General features: G+C 33.3%; 1 long non-coding RNA gene across 1 annotated transcript; it reads right to left on the minus strand.

Moving 5' to 3' along the window:
• Window positions 1-13,773: 13,773 nt before the first annotated feature.
• LOC128296465 (uncharacterized) lies at window positions 13,774-15,788 on the minus strand. Its single transcript, XR_008287077.1, has 3 exons — window positions 15,691-15,788; window positions 15,132-15,217; window positions 13,774-14,124 (listed from the first exon to the last, which is right to left on the minus strand). It is a non-coding gene; the product is annotated as an uncharacterized LOC128296465 (long non-coding RNA).
• Window positions 15,789-25,240: the final 9,452 nt, after the last annotated feature.

Below are 25,240 nucleotides of genomic sequence, written 5' to 3' on the forward strand. Positions count from 1 at the left end.
CACGTTCACCAATCTGATTCTTTCGCAAAGCAAAGCAAAGAACAAAAACTAGAATAAACCTAAAGCCTAAGAAAAGAGAAAGATTAAAGACTAAATCTAAGAAGAAATATATACAACATGAAAATTATCCATAATATATGTTAAATGAGCCTATTTATAGACTTTAGAGTGGTTGACGTCCCTAACCCTAGGTTAGTTATCGTCCTCGTTCTTAATGTTTGATTGTGTGGACCAAAATGCCCTGGCTTCTAATTATTTCCCATATAGAAGTGATGTTACAAGTGTCGAGACATCAAGGGTAGTATGCTTCATCTTTAGGTTGTGTCATAACATCTTCAAGTTGTGCAACGACACCGAAGGTAGCCTTGAAATTATTCTATTCTGCTCCTTATGTTGCGACATCTAGCTCTCTATGTTGCAATGTAGCGACTAGTATCAAGTTAGCACACCTTCTAATGGTCTCTTGCATGCTCACAATATATATTAGCTCATCTTTAGGCCTCATTCAGCCCTTATGGTCAATAAAAGACTCAAATTACATAGATGTGCAAAAGGACTAGATTGTAATGTGTAAATTGTTAGTTTTGTCCAAAAGGACCAAAGTGTAAAAAAATGAGTATTTGATTTGAAATTTTTATAATTATTGATAGTGGAGGGTTCTAAAAGGATGTAATTGAAATTGGTTTCAAAAGTAAAAGATATTATTATTTCGATTTTAGTGAATAAATTGAATAAAATGAAAAACTTTAAAGACATTCAAGAAATGAAATTAAACTGGTTTATGCATATTATAGGATGATATAAAATTATTTGATGTTGATAAATCAAATTGAATAATTGTATAGATCAGGAATTAAACTAAACTTGGGATAATCGAGGAAAAGAGAGAATTGCTTATTAGTCATTGAAGATTAGGGTGTTTTTTGTTTTGAACAGGTAAATTCATATGGTATGAATGTATTAATTTTTTATGTATTTGGATTATGAATATGTGTGTTTGGTTGAAATTTGGATTGTTTGCGATTTGGTACAAAAGGTGAGATTTGTACTGAATTGTAAAGAAATGAATATATAAGTGTGTTGAAAATGCTCAGGTGAAATTAGTAAAGGCTTTGCACAAACTTGTACGAATCATTTACTAATGATTACCAAGATCTAGCATTTGTTGCAGACTCAAAGATACATGTGACACAGGTTTAGCCTGGACTGGTAACCTAATGTCATTTTAAAGCTTTAGCTTGGACTGGAAACCTTACATTTTTATTTTTAGCTTGGCCATGCAATTGAATTTGTTATTAAAGGTTTAGCCTAGACTGCTAACCTAATGCAAATATGTATTCAACTTGGACGAGCAATTATTGTACCAAAGACACCTCTGTAACCGAATTCATTTACTAGAGTTCATTGGGCTAGGTAGCTAATGGAAAGAAAAAAATAAATGATTAACATGAGATTGATGTTCGAATGAATAAATGTTGAATTGAATAAGAATATGATATTGAGATATTGATTTTGAAATGAATTGGATTGATATATGTTTAAATGATATTATATTTGGTTTCCATGTTTAGGCAAACTTCTCAGGTTAAATATATTGTTGTATTAAATTGTAAATTGAGGTAAGTTGTTGTTTAATGTCTATGAACTTACTAAGCATTATATATGCTTACCCTATTTTTTTTCCTTTTTCCACATAGATTATCTTGCGGAATGCGTCAAATCAAATCAACTAGAAGCTCACACTATCCTATCACCAAATTGGTAGATATTTAATCATTGTGGACCCTAATTTTTTGGGATTTATATAGGTGTTTTGAGGTCTAAAATTCATTATGCTATGAACTTGGTATATGTAACTAGATTTTGTCTTGATATGATTGTCACTCTTAGTTAGGAATACCCTCTCAGTCTCACCTAGGCATATATTACCTCTCGGTCTCACTACTTGACATGATTATATTGAACTATCTAAGGATAAACTCTCCTCTCGGTCTCGTTTATTTAGATTTTTTGTTAAAAGCATCAATTCTAACGTATTAAGCATTTCGATATAATTGAACAACCAATCAATCAACAATAGACGTTAACTTAATCTAACAAACAACAAATCAATTAACCATCCAATAATTAGAACGTGATAAAGCTTAACATCCAAACAAACATTTCATTGAACAGTTAATAAGCACAATATAGAGATAAGGATAAGAAATGTTCATTTAGATGTGGAACCTAAAAAGAACAGAAGAAATAAAATTATAATAATAAAATCTACTCTAAAAATAAAAGAGAAAACCTAAACTAAAAATGAAAAGAAAACGAAAAGGAAAGGAAACAGAAAGAAAACCTAACCTAAAAATTATAAACACTAAAGAACTATTCAACCACCAAAAATATGATATGTAAGGCTCATATAGTTGTATTTATAGCCTACTAAGATTTAACCTAACGTTGATCATTTTACCCTTAAGTAAAAACAAGACATAAGCTTATTTCAACACAAAATTTCCCCTGAAAATTTTTTTCACTCGTTAGGATTGGGTATCGCGATACCCACAACAGTCTTGAGATTTGAAGTTTTGAGGGTCTCGATACTGTAATACCCATTACTCAATATCACGATATCACTGTAGATGGCTTTGATTTTTCTTTATTTTAGCACTGTCAAGGGTTTCATGACTTCCATGCTTCGATATCGTGATACCCCCCTTCTCGATGATGTGTTCTTCACATTCAGGCCACAATACACTCCCTACACTACTCAATCAACTTTCTAGGTTCCCCATAGCACAATTGGCCAATTTAGGTCTAAAAAATGGCTGAAACTAATAAAAACAATTTATTAACAACAAAACTAAAAATAGAAAAAAACATATAAAAGACACTTAAATTGCTTGCAAATAAGCTCCTTAAGTGTAACAGAGTACCTAATTTAACATATCAAATTACGGCAAATCAAGCATCATGTAGCTCGGACCCGACAAGCTAGTTGGGTGAGGGGTGTTACACTATCATATCTATTATGAAGGGGCTGTGTAATCTTCCAATAATTATTGTATTTACATCAACATATTATGAAAGGCAATTCTAAGGTTATCTGATTACCAACCTAGCAAAGGCTATTTATTCTCTTATGAAGGGGTCGTGTCATCTGTCAACAATTATTGTGTTCACATCAACATATTATAGGTTGGGGAAAGCAAGTCATGATTATGGCAACAAGACATATCTTCATGGAGACTCTAACAAAAGTGATGGATGTCAATCATAGGAAAACAAAATCAATTATGGTGCAAATGTTTTCACCTAAAAATGATATTTTTCAATGAATAAGTTTGTTGGACAACTCATTGGTACCCCAGTTAGATCATTCCTAATAAATATTTAGTGTAGGCAGTACGATTGCAAGAGGTTTCAAGCACTCTAGTACCCATGTGTACATGTTGTGATTTCATGTGCTAGTGCTAATGTCGACTAAGTATAATATGTTAATGATGTATACAGGCTTTAATGAGATTTTAATGTATATGAACATGATTTCCCCTTAATGGTGGATGAAAATATTTGAAAATACCTCCCTCTTCTTCAAAATTGAAACCTAATCTGAAACTAAAGTTTTCAAAACTACACTGATAGTCGAATCAATCCGGCAATCATTTTGTCAGTTTGAACTATTCATCCAATTTGATTAAATAAATCATTGAAAAATTCATAAAATAAAAAAAATCTAGTTCAACCGTCTAGTTCAATTTGATCATATTGGTTCCAAGTTCAACTGACCTAATGCCTCTCTTTAAAGCAGTACCTGGCTGATTATCGATCTAATTGATCTGACTCAACCAACCATTTTTGGAACTACGTAAACTTTACAAAGGCCGACTATATTCTAGTTGAATTTGCAATGAAATGGATATTAAGGAGTAAGGGAAGATTGAATAGATGTGCATTATACCAAACTATAAGGCATACCTTTATTTTATCTTGTACTAAAATGCTATTTTTGAATTGGCAATGAAATATGTTTTTAATTTGTTGGTGAACCTAAACTTTTGTATTTGGATTGGTAATAAAATATGGTTTTACATTACGTTGATGCAAAATGTAATTTTTTTTTTGTATCATACAATTATATTTCAATTGATAGTTAAATGTTCTATTAGGTTATTATACTTGGCAACATACTTATACAAGTTGGAGTAATGGAAAACTTTACTTTGGTAGAAATAGAAGTGCAATCCAATTAATAAAATTTTTTTAAAAAATAAAACACTCAAAATATTATGTAACACCCCACACCTGACCCGTTCATCGGATCCGAGTATGAAGTCTCATAATTGGACCAAGTTCACCTATTCTGCATTTTAGCTAACCTTACTTCTATGAAACAGATTAAGATAAAACTATTTAAAAATGTAAAATCGATAATAATTCTTTACAACCAAAGTCTTACGCTGCTAAATGCTTAGTCCCTCAAATTTCTAACCCTAATCTAATCATTTATTTACAATGGGCCTCTTAAAACTCATACCAAGGCTAACTATTCCATTGTCTAGATTCTAAAGGCGCTATTTGACTACATCATCACAATTCCTGAGGCGAAGCCTCTGATGATACCCCCTTCATATGTGCATGACTTTGATTTAACAACAATCCCCGATCTCTACTCTGTCTATCTTGTTCCCTCCTCAAAGCCCTTAATCATCCTTACAAGTCTTACGAACATCAGCCACACTGCTAAAAGTTCAAATGAACTTAGTGAGCTCCTTTGTTGTACCATAATTTAACCTTACCATACCAGGGTGACAAATGTAAAATGAACTAACCATAATTTACTCCTTGCTTGCTCGAGGTAAATATTTGATATTAGGGTGGCGGGCTTCACCCAATCTTCCAAGATACTCGGATCGCTTTGGTCGAACTCTCTATTTGATCGTAATTCAGACACCTAGCCACATTAGTGAGTTCTATCATTGCCCTTCATCCTTTCTTCCTTTCATTCACCCTGCATACAAAGGTTGTTAAGACATACATTCCTTAGCGGACTTTTAAGGTCAAATCAGTCCTTAGTGGACTCCCTCTTTCCATACCATAGTCCCAAATGATTCATATCATGCTAACTTACAACAGACCTTGCCACTCTGACAGACCCATTATCATTCCACCTTAACGTTCACAATGGTGGGATTACTACAAATAATCCACCCCTCACATTAGCCCTTACTTGGGACCTCACCCGTCCCATACACAAAGGTCAGTTTATCTTGTTAGACCAACAGGTTAACATCCATATGCTTATACAAGCTTGTCATCCATTTGTTCACTTACTCCCTATGAGATATTATCGTGGCAGCATACCCGCAATAGAATTTCCTCAAAGATGAATGGTCTTGAAAACATTTTGTCTCTTCTTGCTTTCCATTACTTAGGTTAACTCTTGCATGGCTTATCCTTCTCTAATTCTTTTTGCATCTTCACCTATGCCTTGTTGGATCCCATATCTGTTTTCACCATTTCTTTTAACTCTTCTTCCATTTGTGTGGTTTTTCATATTTGACACTATGGCAATATACCGCGCTTAATGTCTTGGAGGACTATCGACATTTATGTCCCAATAGACTCTGTTGGTTGCCATAGTTGAGTTATGCTCTTTTACCCTTCTCATCTCTTTTCCCTTGTCCTAGCAAACTTACCCCATGTTTACTGCCATGGTAGACACTATCTGTGTTTACTGTCCTAATTGACTTTCTCTATTCTGTGTTTACTATCCCAATGGACTAACTTTGTTATGTCTTTACTGTCCTAGCAGACTATCTCTATAGATGCCATAAAGTCTTTCATAGATGGTCTTACACTGATTTTCCATCCTGGTGTACTATCTTATGATGTCACGAAGTCTTTCATCTATGATATAAGACTATACCCGGTCCAATCGTACAGACTCGGTATAAGACTATTACATTTGGTGCCAAAATGGTTATGGCTAGACATTATTTAATTAAAACATTTGTACATAGTATTTTAACTTGCCAACCATATTTGCAAACATACTTATAGTTTCACTAATTCATTTCATATATACCAAAATACTTCAAGTAACTCAAAATAGATAGAATTTCAAGAGTTTACATTTTAGTCCCTAATAAATGGGAACACATCTGAACTGCCTAAGTAAATGCCATTTTAATTCAAAATATGGTACCTACTTTTGAAGCTCTTAAGGATGTGATGAGATGAGAGATCTTTTAATCCGACTCTACCTCTTCAAGTCTAACTATACCTACGCATTAAAATTAAATGCGTTAAGCTGGTGAAGGCTTAATAAGCACTACAAGAATAAATAGGTATATAAATCCTAATAAAATATTTTAAACCCACCCCGTTAACACATATTTACATACATATTAGTCTTTTTAGCTATGCCTTATATTAATAAAATTTAATTTATCTTTTTTCAAGTTATAAAACTTACTTTAACATGTTAATGGTTCACTTTTGTTCACAACTCATATTCTTAGCCCAAAGTAGATTTTATAGAACACACCGGATATATGGAAAGAATACAGAGGTGCATTATTATGCACTAATGAACAGAGAGCACTAATGTGCTATACAGAGAGCACTAACGTGCTAATAATCAGAGAGCGCGCTAAGGTTCCTTAATGGCATGCCACTAATATACTATTAGTTCTAAATTCCATCTACTTGTGCATTAAAACTAAATTTCATTCATTTAAATACGTTACAAAAATATTTCAAGGAAAAAGATTTCTCATATCTCCATCATTACAATTTAGTGCACATTTCACAATTCACAATTATCACACCTCTTTCACATTTATACTTTTGTCACAACATTGTTACTTAATGTTGAAACAATATACCATATTATATTCTCCATCTATAATTTTCTTTACAAATTTCATAGTTCCATAATCTATTATTTTATTTTATTATTTTTTACAAATTTAAATATATATTTTACATTTTTATTTCTAAATAAATTCTATACTACAATATAAGCATTTAAATAAAAATAATTTTAAAAATCTTGTAGTACTTACAACAAAAAGGTTGAAATGATGTCTTCCTTCACTCCCTAGCCTTCTCTTTTCCTTTTTATTCAATTAGGCCCTCTTCTTTCTTTTCTTTCTCTTCAATTTCATATAAAACATATAACATTTATATATTAGAGAAAACAATCAAATGACTTTCCGATACAATTTAATAAAATAAACATGTATGATATAATAAATTCATCATTTCTTACCTTAGCTCACATTTCAATTTAATCCATAACTAAAATTATTTCTATTTCTATCACAATCTATATCTTATTTTTACTTAAATTCTACTTATAACTTAACTTAACTCTCAAATTTTCACTAATAAACCCTAATTTCAAATTTCTTACAATTTAGTCTTTATTGCATTAAACTTATAACTTATTTCATAATTTAATCCTTTTCCCATTTCTAGTTTGAATTTCCATCAATTCAATCTCTAATTCATCCATTAATTCAATATAAACTACATTAAAAATCTACTAACTTTCAAAATTTCGACATATACCTAATAGTATTTTGTTATAGGATCATAAAACTCAAAATTACAAGAAAATGAATTAAATTGACTTACCAATTTAAGTTTGAACCCTTGAAATCCTAAATTTTCTTTTTCTTTTCTTTCTTCTTTCTTTCTCCTATTCTCTCTATTTCGATTATGTTTCTTTCTTATTTCTATTCTTTCTTTTGTTATATATATATATATATATAATAATATAATATAATAACATACTTATTAATTAAGTAAATACAATATAATATATATTTTAAATTAAAAATATCTTAGATTTTCAATGTTAAACTGCCTCAATTTATAATAATGGAATATTTACCTATCATATCTAACTACCATAACATCTTTCATCTATGGTCTTATATCGTACACCTTATACCTCCTACTGTGCTACCATGGCATCTTTCATCCATGGTTTTACGCTACGTACCTCAAATCAGACTACCATAGTGCCTTTAATCTATGGTCTTATGCTATATACTATCATCACGATGTCGCCCAAAGGACAAGTCGATATCGCCATCGTGATAAATACCATTCCATCATTTCATTTCTTGAAACCTCCTCCCATTGCTTCCTTTACACCACCTAACCTTGATGCTCGAACACTGTAGTATCCCTTCAACAACACTCGGAGGTTCACCCGAAGTAGTAACTAATAGGTTCTCTCCCTATTTCCCTTCCTAACTTCATCTAACCCCTTGAGGTTTCCCACAGTCATGCAATGCATGCACATATTATCATGCTTCATGTATATACAGCCATTGCATACTCAAACAACATAAATCATAACATCCATGGTGTTTTAGGAACTCACGTAAAGCTTAATTGTTCCACCACTTAGCTTTCACAAATGGAAAAGCTTCTATTCTCCTGGCAGCTAAGCAGTACAATAAAAAATCATTGGTTGTACTCAATATTCTTATGTTAAACCCATTTTCTAGAAACTTGCATAACCCTTAAAATGGTTCTGAAGTCCACAAATTTATTTATTTATCTTTTTCATACACAAAAGAATTAAGGACCTTACCATCTTGTTAGTTTTCCTACGTTTCCATCTCCACCCTCATGAAATTTGCTACAAGCAGAACCTTCTACGACTATTCCTTCTTTGAGCTACCTAAAAAGATGAATAACGTAAGGAAATGAAATATATTTGGGAAGAAATCATCCCTGGGAAGTTTTTTTCTCAGCTATTTATAGCCCTTCCTGTGCTAATTCCAATCCTATAATAACCGTCCATAGCTGATTATTATGTCTCTGATTTGTCGTAATTCAATGTAGCAAATTAAATTAATTATCACACTTTAGGAGCTTGAAAACAAGCATTTCCAATAGGTTTGAATTATGTTTTCTTAAGTTTTTAATAAGTTAATAAAATGTGCAAATTGAGTCTTTTATTGATCTAAAAAGCCGAATGAGACCTAAGGGTGACCTAACACACTTTGTAAGTGTACAGGAGACTTTAGAAGGCATACTAAACTGATACTGGTCGCTACGTCGTAACACGGGATGTCTGATATCGTAATATAGGGAGCAGAATAGAGAAATCTAAAAATTGCCTTCAATGTCACGACACAACTTGAGGGTATCATGACATACCCTTAAAGATAGCTTAAGAGGAGTATATTGACTGCTATGTCACAATACAAGTCTTGGTGTGTCGCAACATTGACTCTAGACAGGAGATAAACATGAGACATGGGTGTTTTGATATGCACAATCAAACTTAAAACTCGAGAACGTCAGCTAACCTAGGGTTAAGGACACAACCACTTAGAATTTATAAATAGGCTCCTTTTGGAACTTGTTATGGACATCATTCAATTAGCCTAGATTCTCTTTTTAAAATTTTGTTTACTTTTCTTTCTTTCTTAGGTTTTTAGAATTTATTTTCAGTTTTTTTATATTTTCAAGAGATTTGATTTGTGGATATCATCAAACTTTTTGGATTTGTTTCCATCTTTAATACAAATTAGGCATTTTCATAAACTCTACACTTTAATCCATTTATCATGTTTTCTCTTTTCATCTATTCCATATTGGTTATGAAATCCATAAGGAACTAATCCTTCTATGGGGGATTAGCGAGTGGAGGTATGATAAATTAACCGTTTTGTAGGGTTAGTCAACAAATCAGCTATTAGGGAAAGGAAAAACGTGAAACACCTTCACCCCAAATTAAGGTAGAAATTAACCCAAAATTGGTATTGCCCATCCGTGAAAACTTTTAGACTATGAGGTCAGAAGATAAGTTGTCCTTGTTGACTTGTTATATTAATGGAAGATTGGAAGATCCTACTAGGGTAACAACTAGTTGATTGATGAGGAACGCAAAACAATAGTTGATGAGGATTACCGGAGCGAGCTAATCACCCATAATCAACATTTGATTCATTCTACTCTTCTGTCTCTGGAATTTCATTTTATGTCATTTTATTTTATCATTATAAAAACCTTAAAACCCTTCTATTACGTCCTTATACTTTAACTGACTTAGAGTACTAATTAGATCTTTTAGTGCTTAGGTTAGAATTGATTTAGCACTCGCCTCTCTTGGCTACAATCCTCAGAGTACTCAACTATTTCTTTGTAAAACTATATTACAACTTTACCCGTATACTTGTGGATACCGCCTCATATTTCTATATTTTATTGCAGTATTCACACTCTGGACGTTAGTACGTCCGGAGGCGATCAAATTGTTGGCGTTGTTGCCGGGGAGGCAACGTCACTAGTTTAATTTTAATTTTTGCATTTAGAAAGAATAATTAAGAAATTTTCCGATTATAGACACGATCTTTACATTATTTAACTAACTAACTTTACTATTATTTATCTTTTTTACACTGGAAGACTCTAGTTCATATTCGGTAGTAGAATTATAGTTGTCATAATTGAGGGAAGTCGATCAATAGGAGAATGGATTATATGTGGTCAAATAACGAATTAGATTATGATGCTGATATTCATGAAGGTGTCTATGAAGATTGGGAAATACAAAAGAACCAATGATTATTGATGCTTGAATTAAGTCAACTCCGAGGAGAAACCTCAATTCTTTCCTAAGATGACAACAACCAACTTGGTATACCATCAGTAAGGTAGCAAGAGGTGCAAAGTCCAGAGTTGAGAAAAGAAGAGAATGTTGCTATAGATACTTATGAAGAAGGAGAACTCCCAGACTATTATCCATTTCAACAGATAGAAAAATATTCAGACAAATTCAAAGCAACTGCATAAAGAAAAGATATAAATCTAGTGGGGGAAATGGTCAGTGAACCGAATAATCAGATCAGTGTGGAACTCATGGTCCCAGAAATCTTGGATTCTGCCAATATGGTCGAAACACAAGAGCAGTATAACACAGACCAATCAATAGATACAATGGTAATTATGGCTGATCTAATGTAATAGTGCCTATCGATTCAGGAATTCCCAAAGCAAAATAAAGAGATAATAAGAGTCCCAACTGATGAGCCTAAATTGACTATCTTTTGCATGACCTTAGTCCTACCAGCAACCTAGATATTTAACGACCTAGGAATTTTCTAGATACTAAAAAAAATTTGAAAAATATATATAGACAGGACCTATGATCATATAACAAGACTCAATCAAGCTAGACAACTAATGAGCATAGGCTTTAAGCTGCAGGCATCACAGAAGTTTGAGCATTGCAGGAGCCATGAAAGAAAGATATCTGTAAATAAATGGAGGAACTTAAAAGGCCACGAATAGACAAATTTAAAAGTCTACAAAGTTGGAATCTAAGAGATTTTGTGAAAAATGCCTTGTTAACCCCTTTTCTAACATTTGTGCCAATCACCACCTCAAGTACACCTGAAAAGTTATTCTGGATCAATAAGATGAGAAAAGATATAATAAATCACAAGTATGAGCCACATTTTCCAACCTTCTTACGAAGCAAGAACGCTAAGCGTAGGCTAAAGTGGATGAGTGGTTACGTGGCTTCTCAAATGATTAATAGCTATGATCTGTGGAAAGAACTATCAGTTGTCCAAGCAGGTCAGAAAGGCAAGTTTAGAGAAAGAGACAATCGCGACAAGCAAAATGGCATGATGGGTGTTGGACCAATACAAATGGAATCAAATTACAGGGAGCCCATCAGTGTATATTGACTGAGCTGACGGACGAGTCCGGGAGTAAGGCCTAACATCCTTACGAAAGACTCTTACTAATAGTACATATATTATATTTTGCTAACCAATTCATTCAAAAATTACAGGTGGATGAAAGATAGGTTTAACAGTCACAGAAAGCACTCTAAAGACCGAAAATTTGAGAAAGCAAGGTCAATGCCGCAACATAGACAATTTTGTATCACAACATCAATAAAAATAACGAAGAATTTCAAAAATCAACTCGATGTTGTGACATCACTAACCTGTGTTGCGACAAAGAAGATAGTTTCTCAAATTTTCAAAACTACAGATTGTGTCATGACAACGAAACCCGGTGTCGCAACATGCGAAAGCTGTTTGGGATGTCGCGACATGGAACCTTTGTGTTTTGACATCGCTACAAATTTCTGCAAGGTTGACCTAACCCATTCGTGCAACCCATTTTTTTTAATCCTTAATCTACCAGGTTTTTAACCTTCAAAACCCTTATTTTTAACTCAAAACACCCTAACCTAACATTATTAACCCTTCTCAACACCACACCCTTTAAAAAAACTTCAAAAATCCAAAAACCCATTTCCAACCTAAAACCCTAAACTATACCAAACTCCATTGCTACTTCAAGGGATTTTAGTAGGAAGCTTCATCAACTATTCGAAGACGCAAGAGAAATATTTGTAGCAAGGTTAAGGTTAAGTAATTATTTCCTTTTTTTTAACTGTTCTATTTAAATTTTTTCTCTGATTCACTTGTTTTAAATTATTGAGAACGCCTTCTAGAAAGAACAAGAGAATTATGGTTCAAGAAACATTGAAGTTTTGGACTCATCTCGATTTCATAATGTTAATATGGAAAAATATTTTCTTGAGTCAAAAAGGAGACCATTAATCCAAGAACGAGGATTTGAACCCTCCTTGGTCCACTAAAAAGAAATTTGGACTTTGGTCCTGTAACACCCCAAACCCGTGTCCGTCGCCGAACTAGGGTTAAGAGGCACTATCGACCACAACACTACTTTCGGATACGATATATTCACACAGGTCATATTCTTAAAAATAAAACATATAATAGATTTAATATCAAACATATATTATTAATCAAAATACAAATACTATTCATAATTCAAATTATCAACCAAATATTCATATTGTACAAATAAACATATTATCACACTAATATGTCTGCCTCAAAGCCATACAAAACACGCTTTACAATTTTATGCACAAGTCGGGTGTTTATCAAAGTAAGGGTATTCAAATACTTAATAATATTCATGCACTTAAAAGACCGAACAAATTATATCAAAATATCCAAACATACTAATTCAAGTATTAAAATTTCAAGATTAAGCACCAATTCGTATATCAAATTTACCAAATTTAAAACACAAAAATACATATCCACCAAACGTACTTTAATATTAATTATAATATACAATTTAAGTTATTAATAAACAAATACCATACTCATTAGTTAAACCAAATTAAAAGACACCATCAAGTTAATAAAAATTAAACCAGTGATTTCATAATTCAAGTACCAGTGCCGTACAACTATAAAATTAAAACCATCACTTACTACATTACATAAACCTAATTCAATCAATAAATGTTTATTGTTTTACCTTATTACTAAGTCGGACTAGCAGACCACTTATAAATACAAATCAAACATATATTAAATATGCCGCTTACAATTATAAATCATGCATTATATTCAACCAAAATTCACATCAGTTTAAATATACTTACCGAACCCAAAATTTAAAATGTTCGATACTCATATCACATTTATTCAAATATACTTATTATCTCATTTTTTAAATCTTTATTAATACATATACAACATAATAATCATCTTAACCAAAGACAACATAACATCTATAATTCTTTCGATTTGTATATATATATATATATATAGACATCTAGACACATCCGAATAGGCTTTATAATAAGTTACGTTTACGGATTACCAAACATTCAACATGCATCAATTAACCACTGCTGCACAAACTCATAGTAACATTAATTCAGATCATGTTACAATTTTAAATAGCAATCACGCATGCAAAATTTATACTTTGTACCAAATACATATTATGCTATTTGGTTTCATAACCGAATCTTATTACCTAAATTCATATACACATCTAAATCTTCCATCATTAAATTACCAATAAATAAACTCATCAAACATTTTAATTAAGAATATGTACAACCAAACTTAGGCATAATAAGCCAGCCATTTTCTCATGGCTTTAAATACATAACTAAATTCGTTATTTCAACAACACTTTCCAGCCTATACATGCCATAGTTCTAAAACACAATTTATAAAATACCGAATACAGTCGATAGCGTGATAAGCTCCTCTGACAATTCCCAAATTCGTAACTTGGATTCAAAATCTATAAAACAGAATAAATATGAAAATGCAGAGTAAGCTAATATAGCTTAGTAAGTCATAAGCAAATATTCAACTCAATCACATTTAATCATCAATAGGAAAATTCGTAATACAATATTTTACTCAAATAATTAATTAAACTTATTAAAAGTGATTATAAACTTGTGACTATATATCAACTTTCCCTTGACCGAATACACAAGTTACTAGTATTATATATATACCTTCCACTTATATATATCATTATCATATTCATGGCCGAAGATAGCCTCATATATAAACATACATATAGATCTCATTTCACTGTACCTATATTCGCATCTAAACATTAATAGCTAGCTGCATCCAAGCCTTTAATACCAACATAAATTTCATGCTTCACTCTATCAACCATTTGCCATACATAATATTGATCTATTCCTAATTCAAGTACTCATAATTAGCTGTACATCCATCTACTCCTATCCGCACATTAAAACATCATAGAATAATATCATACATATATATCGTTACCTGGCCAAATGGACCAACTCACATGTATACTTAATTAACCAGCATTACAATGACACTCAATTTATTCTTTTATAAGCCGAATATACACACCATATACCCATATATTTTTCATTTGGTTTGCATACGATTCTTCTCAAATATTCGAGGATTTCACTTACCTTTACTCAAGTAAATATTAAGATAATTCATGTCTGACCGTTTAATTCGATTTCACAATTAGAATTTGGTTCTTTTAAGGGATCAGCTAACTTGCACACTTAACGCTAAATCTTTGTAATGTATTGCACACTTAGTGCTGTTACATTAACATCTCGCACACTTAGTGCTAAAATCTTGTGACGTATCACACACTCAGTGCCGTCACTTTATCCCTCGTACACTTAGTGCCATATTTCTTACAATGAATTATATACGTAGGTTTTTACACATTACAAAATCAGCATATAAATGTCGTATTTAATTATATAAAACAACCCAATTATGCTTATAACTTACCTGGGACGATATAAAGACGGAACAGGACGACTAGTCGACCACTTTCGTTTTTCCCTGATCCAAATTTGATTTCTTTGGTTCTTGATCTAAACACATTCAAATTAAGCTCATTCAAACATATTTTCATTCAATTTATCCCAAAAACACATAAATTTGCAAATTACCATTTTACCTCTGACATTTCCACTTTTTACAATTTAGTCTAATTTGCAAAAAAATACAAAATATTCAAAATTTGACTTTACTATGCTTAAGCCGAATCTTCACTAAGCTCACACAAGTCCATAAATTTCATTTATTTCACATTTTAGTCCCTCAATTTATAATTTTTGCAATTAAGTCCTAATTACTTAAAATCATCAAAAACTCCAATACAAAATATGTTAACCCAACACCTACCTTTCATAATTCATCATCAAATAACAAAAATCACGAGCCCTCACCAATGGTATAACTCAAAATATTCACCAAAATTCAAAATTCAAGCACGGGTTTTGTACTATTCGAAGCAATAATCTCAAAAATGTAAAAATTATCAAAAATCGAGCCGAACACTTACCTTGATTGAGCTTAAAAATCAACCGAACCCTAGCTTGCTTCTTCCTTTTCTTTCTTTTTAGTTTCGGCTATATGAAAAAAAATTCATGAACACTTTTTGTTTTCTTTTATGTTTTATCACATATTATATAATTTATAAGCTAGTTTTCTAAATTACCCTTTAAAAATTAATAACTAAAACTTATAGGCCAAGGACATAATCGTCCTTGTCACATGCACATGGTTTCCAACTCATTTCTTATATTATATACATATAATATACATTTTATTATTATAACACATATATATACATAAATGTACATATTTAATATAAAAACATATTTATCCTATATAATGTCGCCCACTATCATATAAAAATTGGGCTTTTTGCATCATGAATGCTTCCACTTAAGAAGCCATTACCAATTCAATCCTTACAATTAAAACTAGCTAATTTTTAATTTATGCGATTAAGTCCTTTCATTTAATCGGATACCCAAACGATAAAATTAAATCACGAAAATTTCACACATATAAATTCACACAAAATAAACACAGAAAATAGTTTAAAAATATTTTTCAACCTTGGATTCGTGGTCCTAAAACCACCGTTTCGATTAGGGTCTAAATCAGGCTGTTACAACTCTCCCCTCTTAGGGATTTTCGTCCCCGAAAATCTTACCGGTGAATAGGTTAAGATAATACTCTCTCACAGCATTTTCTGCTTCCCAAGTTGATTCCTCAACTCCATGCGATCCTCATATACTTCCTCCGTTCCATAATTCTCAACCCATATACAACCTAAGCAGAATATCATATGTATGCATGTCACATCCATAAACTTACATTTAACACCTAGGGGTATTTTGGTCATTTTCGCCCTTAGGGGCATTTCGGTAATTTTCTTTTTATTATGGTTTTCACTTACCATGGCCCATTAACAAATCCCGTGAGCTAAGATTAATGAATACTAGGCACCAAGTAGGATTCCAGAGAAGAAGAGGTGAGTCATTAAGACCGCTTAAGTACCAAGCTCTCTAGATCCAATCCTAGACATGCATATACCCGTTGCCACACCTTAACCCTATGACTTGTCCACGGTCGTAATATATTAATTAAGTTTTATTTAGTTATCATATACTAGGCCCAAAATCCCTACATACATGCATATAGCCCACTTGGCCCAAACTCATTCATATGGCCCATCAGGCCCAATTCACATTTATATGGCCCATCCAGCCCAAATCACAATATATTCATGCTCACATACAAATTTTCTATCACATAGCATCGCTTCTCCAATTTTTCCTACTATGGGCCTAACAGCCCTTCGGGCTCATTTAGCCCATTCCGGCCTATTTGGCCTATTCACAACCCAAGTCCATGGAATCGCCCATGGGCCTCAAACAACCTATCGGTTTCCTCCTCACGAGTGTTCGCATACTCGTAAGACTACTGCAGCCAAACTTTTAGCTTTTTAGTATTTCGGCTTTTCGGCTTTTGCCGATCTACTTGTGTGTGCAGTGTATGTACACACCTGGTAAGCAAGTGTGCTGCGATTCCCTTAGTCAACAACCTACAAATGATATCATCCTACAATTAATCACATGCTTAATACATTTTTTTACTGAAACCGAAGCCTCACCTTTCACCTTACCTTGCACGACAAGTATAACAACCCCTTCTTTAATCACTAACCACGATCAACTCCTAGATATGCATCAATCTTAACTATTAAAACCAGAATAATAGGTGAATCGTATCCAACGCAAGTCCCCTTACCTTAACTATGACTATTCAGCCAACTAAGATTAAGCGTACTTACCAACGTCTCCCACCTGAAGAGCAAATCAGCAGAGAATTAAAACCCGAGATCCGATACTTATTTCCTACCAAATTTGATTAGAACGAGTGAGGGAAGAACAGCGTAATAGATTCTTAGCAAAACTGATTATAAGAACAAAACACTTACACTAGGCTTGACCAATTAGAAAAGGCACTAGCGGCACCAAGAGTGTTCGGCCAAGAAAATTTCTGCCCTTGCAATTTTTATGGCAAAAGAGAGTTATTCAGCTTCAAGAAAGAAGAAGTCGGCTAAACTAAAAAAATGATTCAAAACCCTTATTAGAAGAAGAATAGAAAATCGGAACAAGAAGAGAAAGAAAGAAGTAAGGGTTTTCGGCTTTTTGGATCTTGAAGAGAAAAGGGTTTCCAGTAACAGGGTGACAAAGATTTCAGTATTAGCCTAGCAACCTTACATTTGGCACCTATTTATAACCCCTATAGTCGAATTCCTCATGGTTAAATTCCCATTTCAGCTCCATCACTCCCCCCTTCTCATCTCCTCGTTTTTCTCCCTGATAACACCCCAATCTATTTCTAAAATTTTCTCTTCTGAACACTCCCCTTAGAGTCCATCTTTCACACCACTTCCAACCTTCTAGAAGGCCCAAAATTAAAATTCTAAAAATACTAAGCTAGGATTCGAACCTTGGATCCCTTGCTAGCCACTAACGCTACCTCCCTACACCCTAAGTGGCGTCACTTAGCCACTCTTCCACAAGGTCTTTTTGATGCCATTTTCCCCTATCTTTATTTAAAAGCCCAACTACTCCCAACCCTGATTCCTTTAATAATTAAATTAAAATTCCTCCACCACAAAACTCAAACCCAGAACTTCTCCAACATACCTAGACACTTCAAATTCCTTAAACCCTTAAAGCCAACATGTCATGTGCCATTTTCTTGCTCACTTAAAAATTTTATGAGACCCAAAGACCAAAGCCCAATTCATCTAGGCCCAAAATTTAGGGCGTTACAATGTCATACTATGATTTCCTATATATATGGAGAGATAAAAAAGGTGAGAGAATGAGAAATAAGGCGGTGAGCGGGTAAGGGTCACCAAGGAGGGAAGAATAAGGACCAATACGATGTGCCAAACTATTTTCGTGTTTGTAATCCTCTTGATGCTTACTATCCTTAAATTTCATACATGTCCTAAGCCTCAAAATGTTACAAGCCAAAAATCCCTATGTGACCTAAATATCCTTATACATGAATGGACATCATACTAAACATACGCATAAACGGCTATTTGTATTCTACTCTGAAAATCAAATTACTTGTATGATTTATTGATGGATCCCTACAGGTGAGACCCTCAATGTTTGTATACTTTATAACATACTGAATTTAGATGTTTGAATTCAAAAGTGGTAAATCAGGTATTCATCAAGTTAAAGTTATTAGTGAATGTGAAATGCCTAAGTCAAGAGCTCTGAAGCCTATATTTGTATCATATTTACTCAAGGGTCATCATTTTTCTTTCCTATTTTTGTTTATGTTGCTTGAGGACAAGCAATGACTTAAGTGTGGGGCAATTTGATATGTTGTGATTTGGTATAGCAGATTAAACTAATTATTGCACTTTAGGAGCTGGAAACAAGCAGTTTTAGTAGGTTTGAATTATGTTTTCTTAAGTTTTTATTAAGGTAATAAAATGTGCAAATTTAGTTTTTTTTTTTACCTTAAGTGCGAAATGAGGCCTAAGGGTGAGCTAACTTACTTTGTGAGTGTCCAGGAATCTTTTAGAAGGCATACTAAATTGATATTGGTCATTATGTCATTATGTCGCAACACAGGATGTCCGATGTCGCAACATAAGGAGCAGAATGGAGATATCTCAAGACTGCCTTCAATATAGTGACATAGTCTGAGCGTGTCACAACATATCCTTAAAGATAGCTTAAGAGGAGTATACTGACTGCTATGTCACAACACAGGTCCTAGTGTGTCATCACATCGACTCTGGACGGGAGATAAACATGAAACAGGGCGTTTTGGTCTGCACAATCAAACTTAAAATTGATAATGTCAGCTAACCTAGGGTTAAGGACGACGACCACTTAAAATTTATAAATAGCCTCCTTTGGCACATGTTATAGACATCATTCAATTAGACTAGATTCTCTCTTTTAAATCTTTTTTAGTTTTCTTTCTTTCTTAGGTTTTTAGAATTTATTTTCAGGTGTTCTTTGTTTTCAAGAGATATGATTTGTGGAGTTTGTCAAAATCTGTGGATTTGTTTCCACCTTTAATACAAATCATGCATTTTCTTAAACTTCACAATTTAATCCATTTATCATGTTCTCTCTTTTCATATATTCCATATTGGTTATGAAAGCCATGAGGAACTAATCCTCCTATGAGGGATTAACAAGTAGAGGTATGGTCTATTAACTGTTTTATAGGGTTACTCAACAGATCAGTTGTTTAGGAAAGGAAGAACTTGGAACAAACCCTAGGCCAGACAACCCTAGGAAGTCATCAAGGTGGGAATTAACCAAAAATTGGTATTGCCCATCCATGAACACCTTCACCTTAAGCCAATCTGGACTGTGAGTTTGGAAGATAAGTTGTCCTTGCTGACTTATTATGTTAGTGGAAGATCAGAAGATCCTACTAGGGCAACAACTAGTTGATTGACGAGGAACCCAAAATAACAGTTGATGGGGATTACCGAATCGAGCTAATCACTCATAATCAAGATTTGATTCATTCTACTCTTTTGTCTCTTGAATTTTATTTTATTATTATAGAAACCTTAAAACCTTTTTATTATGTTCTCTTACTATAATTGATTTAGAGTACTAATTATATCTTTTAGTGTTTAGGTTAGAATTGATCAAGCACTCGCCTCCCCTAGGTACGATCTTTTCCTCGAAGTACTCACCAACTTCATTGTAAAACTATATTACAACTCGACTCGTATACTTGTAGATATCACCTTATATTTCTATATTTTATTACAGTATTCACACTCTAGACATTCATACGTCTGGAAGCTGTCAGTTTCCCACTAAAGAAGTAGCTGGTTCATTCTAACCAAACTAGATTTAGTTCTCAACCATGTCCAATTCAGTTTCCAGCTTTCTCGTTTCTCCTAATATAGGTCATCATCTTACGATCGCTTTTAATTTAGTCCCTTAATTACTCTTAATTCTAGGTTAATTGAAAACATGGTGTCACAACTCCTCCTCCCTTAAAAGAAATTTCGTCCCCGAAATTTCCCGTCACACCAACCTGGAAATAAAATTTAAAGAACCCTTATTTATCCTTTCTCTCAAATGGTTTGCATACACATTCACCCTTCTTTTCACCGACTCCTTTAACCTGTTTTCCACTTTTTGTTCTTTCACGTGATCCTGATTCGCCAGCCTAGCATATTCCTTCTATACTTAACATGATATAGGTTTCTACTCCTTGTCAAATACCTAATCACTCCGCTATTGGGTACCTTCTTTCCTATAGCATCTCCTCACTATCTTAATTTGGTAGGGATTCTATGGTGAACACCATCTTTCTATAAATTTCTTCGACCCTATCATTGGTGGATGCTTTGCAAATCCTAAATTTGCTTATGCTCTAACTTTGTCCATCTTACGAATCCTTAATCATGGCGAATCTCGATCATTAATTCGTCATCGACTTTTGATCCTTCCAGTGCATTTCTTTAATTATAATCCTTTCTCTCATCTTCTAATTTGGCGGATACCTGGAAACAAGTATCGCTTAACTAATGGTTGTTTTATTCCTGGCGAATATTTCAAAATTTCTAGGCTTACTAGTACTCTAGCATAACCCATCTGATTGGTAAATTCTTTCACATTACAGGGCAGCTAAGCTTGCCCATGTCTCATCCTTTACCATTTATCTTAGAGAAGTATCAGAGCGACTACTCTGAATCAGGAATCCTACTCTAATGGTAATAAAAACTTTCTGCCTTTCTCTAAGAGGGCTACTACTGAACAATCCCATGACTAGTTCATTTCTTATTGAAATGTTACACTCTATTGGATAACAGTTGGCAGCTATTCCTGTCTTAGGAATACTAAAAGACACTTCCTTTTTTCGATGCTAACAAGTGGTCTACCCTTATTGGTGGGTTTGAACGATTTCTCATTACTAATTAAATTTTCGTAACTTCCTACTTTCTCCTTTTGGTTTTAAGTAGACCAAAACATTAAAGAGAAAGTTCATAAGACTATAGCCTTTTGACTTCACCATTCCTCCCCTTATTTTTCATTTCTCTTCTTCCTATCTTTCTTTTTCTTTCTGATTACCTTTTTGGGGTGCAATCTCCCCCGATCATTCTCGTCGTACCTTAGAAAATCTCTCATCCTCTGCCTTAATTACATGTCCGCTGGCTAAACTCTTATCTGGGAACATAAACAAGATACTAATTCTCGTTCTACTGAGACACATTCATTGATTGTATCATGGTGGGTTATTCATTGCCATAAGAAATTTGGTTTCCCTACCTTAGTTATGCTCTCAGGGTGAATTCTAGTGGAATGTTGGCCAAATGCTACCACAGACTACCTCCTCCTCTCTAAGAGGAGACATTTTATCACCTAAGACTACACACATACCACGATCATTCTGGAACAAGACAAGTGTCTATTTTAAGGACCGTGTGAATTCTACTAGCTCATCCTCACTGCCTCTCTAGTGCACACTCTTTCTATCCAATAGGATGGGTGGACTCGTTTCAAAGGTCAACAACCACATGCAAATTCCTTACCAAACTGCCACAATGCCTTTCATCTATGGTCTGATGCCATATACCTTCGTCACGGTGTCACTCCAAAGGACAAGTCGATACCATTATTGCTATAAATACCATTCCATTATTTTATTTCTCGAAATGTCCTCCTATTGTCTCCATTACACCACCTAACATTGATACTCAAATGCCGTAATGTCCCTTCCGCAATGCCCAGAGCTTCGCCTGAGGCAGTAACTAATGGGTTTCTCTCCCCTCTCTTCCTAACTTCATCTAACCCCTTGAGGTTTTCCCAAAGTCATGCAATGCATGCACATATCATTATGCTTCATGTCTATACAACTATTGCATACTTAAACAACATAAATCATAATGTCCATAGAGTTTTAAGAACTCAACTGAAGTTCATCGTTCCCCAACTTAGCTTTTTTGAATGCCAGAGCTTTCATTCTCCTAGATGCTAAACATTACAACAAAAAATCATGGGTTATACTTAATAATCTTAGCTTAAACCCATTTTCCAGAAACATGCATAACCCTTAAAATGGTTCTAAAGTTCATAACTTTATTTCCTTATCTTTTACGTAAACAAAAGAGTTAAGGGCCTTATCAGCTTGCTAGTTTCCCTACTTTTCCATCTATATTCTTATGAAGTCTACTCAATGCAGAACCTTCTATGGCTATTCCTTCTTCAAGATACCAAAGAAAATGAAGAACAAGAGAAAATAAAACAGATTCGAGAAGGAAATCATTCTTGGAAAGGCATTTCCTAGCTTTCTATAGCCCTTGCCATGTTAATTCCAACCCTATGAGAACCGTCCATGGCTAATTATTATGTTTCACACTAAGGAACTAGCTGGTTTCATTCTAACCAAACCAGATTTAGTTCTCAACCATGTCCAATCCAGTTTGCAACTTTCCATTTTCTCCTAGTATAGGCTACCAACTGGCAGTCTCTTTCAATTTAATCCCTTAATTATTCTTAATTACAGGTTAATTTGAAACCGGATGTTACATATTATGTAATCAAAATATTGCAAAATTAAAATGCCAATATCACTAAAATAATTACAATAATTAACTATGTAATCTAAAGGAGTCGTTTAAGGTGTAAACAACTATAACAATCTTTCTTGATTAAGTGGAATGTATTCATCTCCCAAATCTCCCCCTTCACCATCCACTTGCGTTGTTGTATTTGGTGGTGAGGCATGCACATCATAATTGGGAAAAACCACCAAATACTCCAAGCTTACCATAAAAATTGGGCACATGACTCAATAATATCGGAGTAGTGGGGGCTTCATAGTTAGGAATTTAGGGTATATTGCTCATTAAGGGGTTGTTGTTGGTCCAAACAACAAATCAATCATTAGGTTGCTACAAGATATTAACATTTTTCAAAGCTTGGACATACAAAGAGTCCTACTAAATATTTTGATTGGGAAAAATTAGCCCAAGGAATACGCTCTTTGCTTTTCCAATTGGTACCAACTACTTATTTCATGGTATGTTGTGTTGATGAAACAATCATGAATTTTTGGTTGGTAACGATTGATTTTATGTTACCTTAGGTTTAGGTTCCACAAATGACATTGACCACAATTGATATTCGTCTACATTCATTGGTGGTGTTGAATATGCATGCCCAGCTTAAGGAGGTAGATGCCTAAGATGTCCATGTCTATATCAAGGAGGGAGTTCTATATCATTCAATATTATAGTTTTACATGAACCTAAATCCATGTCATATACTCGGTCAATGTATGAAAATAATTGCATTATAAATTCCATTTATCACTAGAGCATGTCAATTGTTTCAAAACTCAATCCAATCATGGTGATAATTTGGCTAATGCACACCATGTTTACCCTGTGTCGTAAGCATAAGTTTTATTAAGATTCATAGGATCATTTAGAACAAATTGATGAAACCCAAATTAACGCATGATCTTATTGGCTTGATGCAACTTGGCAATTAAAAAAATATTAATTTTAAGTTTATATGTTACAAGTTTGACTACTGGTACGTCCCAATGATATGACAATAGTGACTTTTGGCTTGACATATCCAGTGAAACTACGCACAATTAATACCACCATTTAGATTCCAAAGTTTTTTTTATCTTTATTTGGAGTAAGTAGATTATTACATAGAAAACATATTCGTGCTATAATTATCCTTGCTCCAACATATCTCTCAATTTGATACCTATATATATTTATATACAGAAGAGTATTCGTAATGTTGCATCACTTAGATGGTTTCCACTAATAAAACGTCAATATTAAAAAATAATAATTTCTTGAATATTATATGTAAAACAAATGAAAAATTGTTTACTTATTTACAAGGGAACACAATATTTCTCGACCTAGTGGAACCAAGAATGACATTTGATAAAAGGTCCATGATTGCATGTATTCACCCAATTCTTGATATTACAAGATTGCCACTAGACACAGTTCTCAACAATGAAGCATGGACACAAGCACACAAAACAGGCATGGCATGATACAGACACGGTCACACGGTAATTTTAAAAAAAATGAGGACACGATATTGCAATAAAAATATTTTTAATATTTTTATATATATATTTTATGTTAAAATACTTAATGTAAATGAAAATATTAATATTTTTATTAATATATAATCAATTCTTTTCCATTAAGCTCTCTTGTCATTACATAAAATATGACAAAAAATAGTAATTCATTTTCCAAGTTCACTACACAAAACATGTCATATCAAATCTAAATTTGAAGTTCAACCTATATCCCTAAGAAGGCTTGTACAAAAAGAAACAAAGGAGAGCAATTTACTAGTTCAATTTATAGCATTAGCATTAGCATTTTTCATATCTTCTTCTTTATTGGTAAAAATTATCATCTTCATATCCGATTCATCAAGAGATAAGCTAGCACCTTCAAGAACTCCTACTCCTTCAAATGAGTCAAATACATCACCTTCAATATCCCACATCTTGTTCTCTCCTTTATA

This window comes from Gossypium arboreum, chromosome 8 (assembly GCF_025698485.1).
Source record: "Gossypium arboreum isolate Shixiya-1 chromosome 8, ASM2569848v2, whole genome shotgun sequence".
In the NCBI taxonomy this organism is placed as follows: Eukaryota; Viridiplantae; Streptophyta; class Magnoliopsida; order Malvales; family Malvaceae; genus Gossypium; species Gossypium arboreum.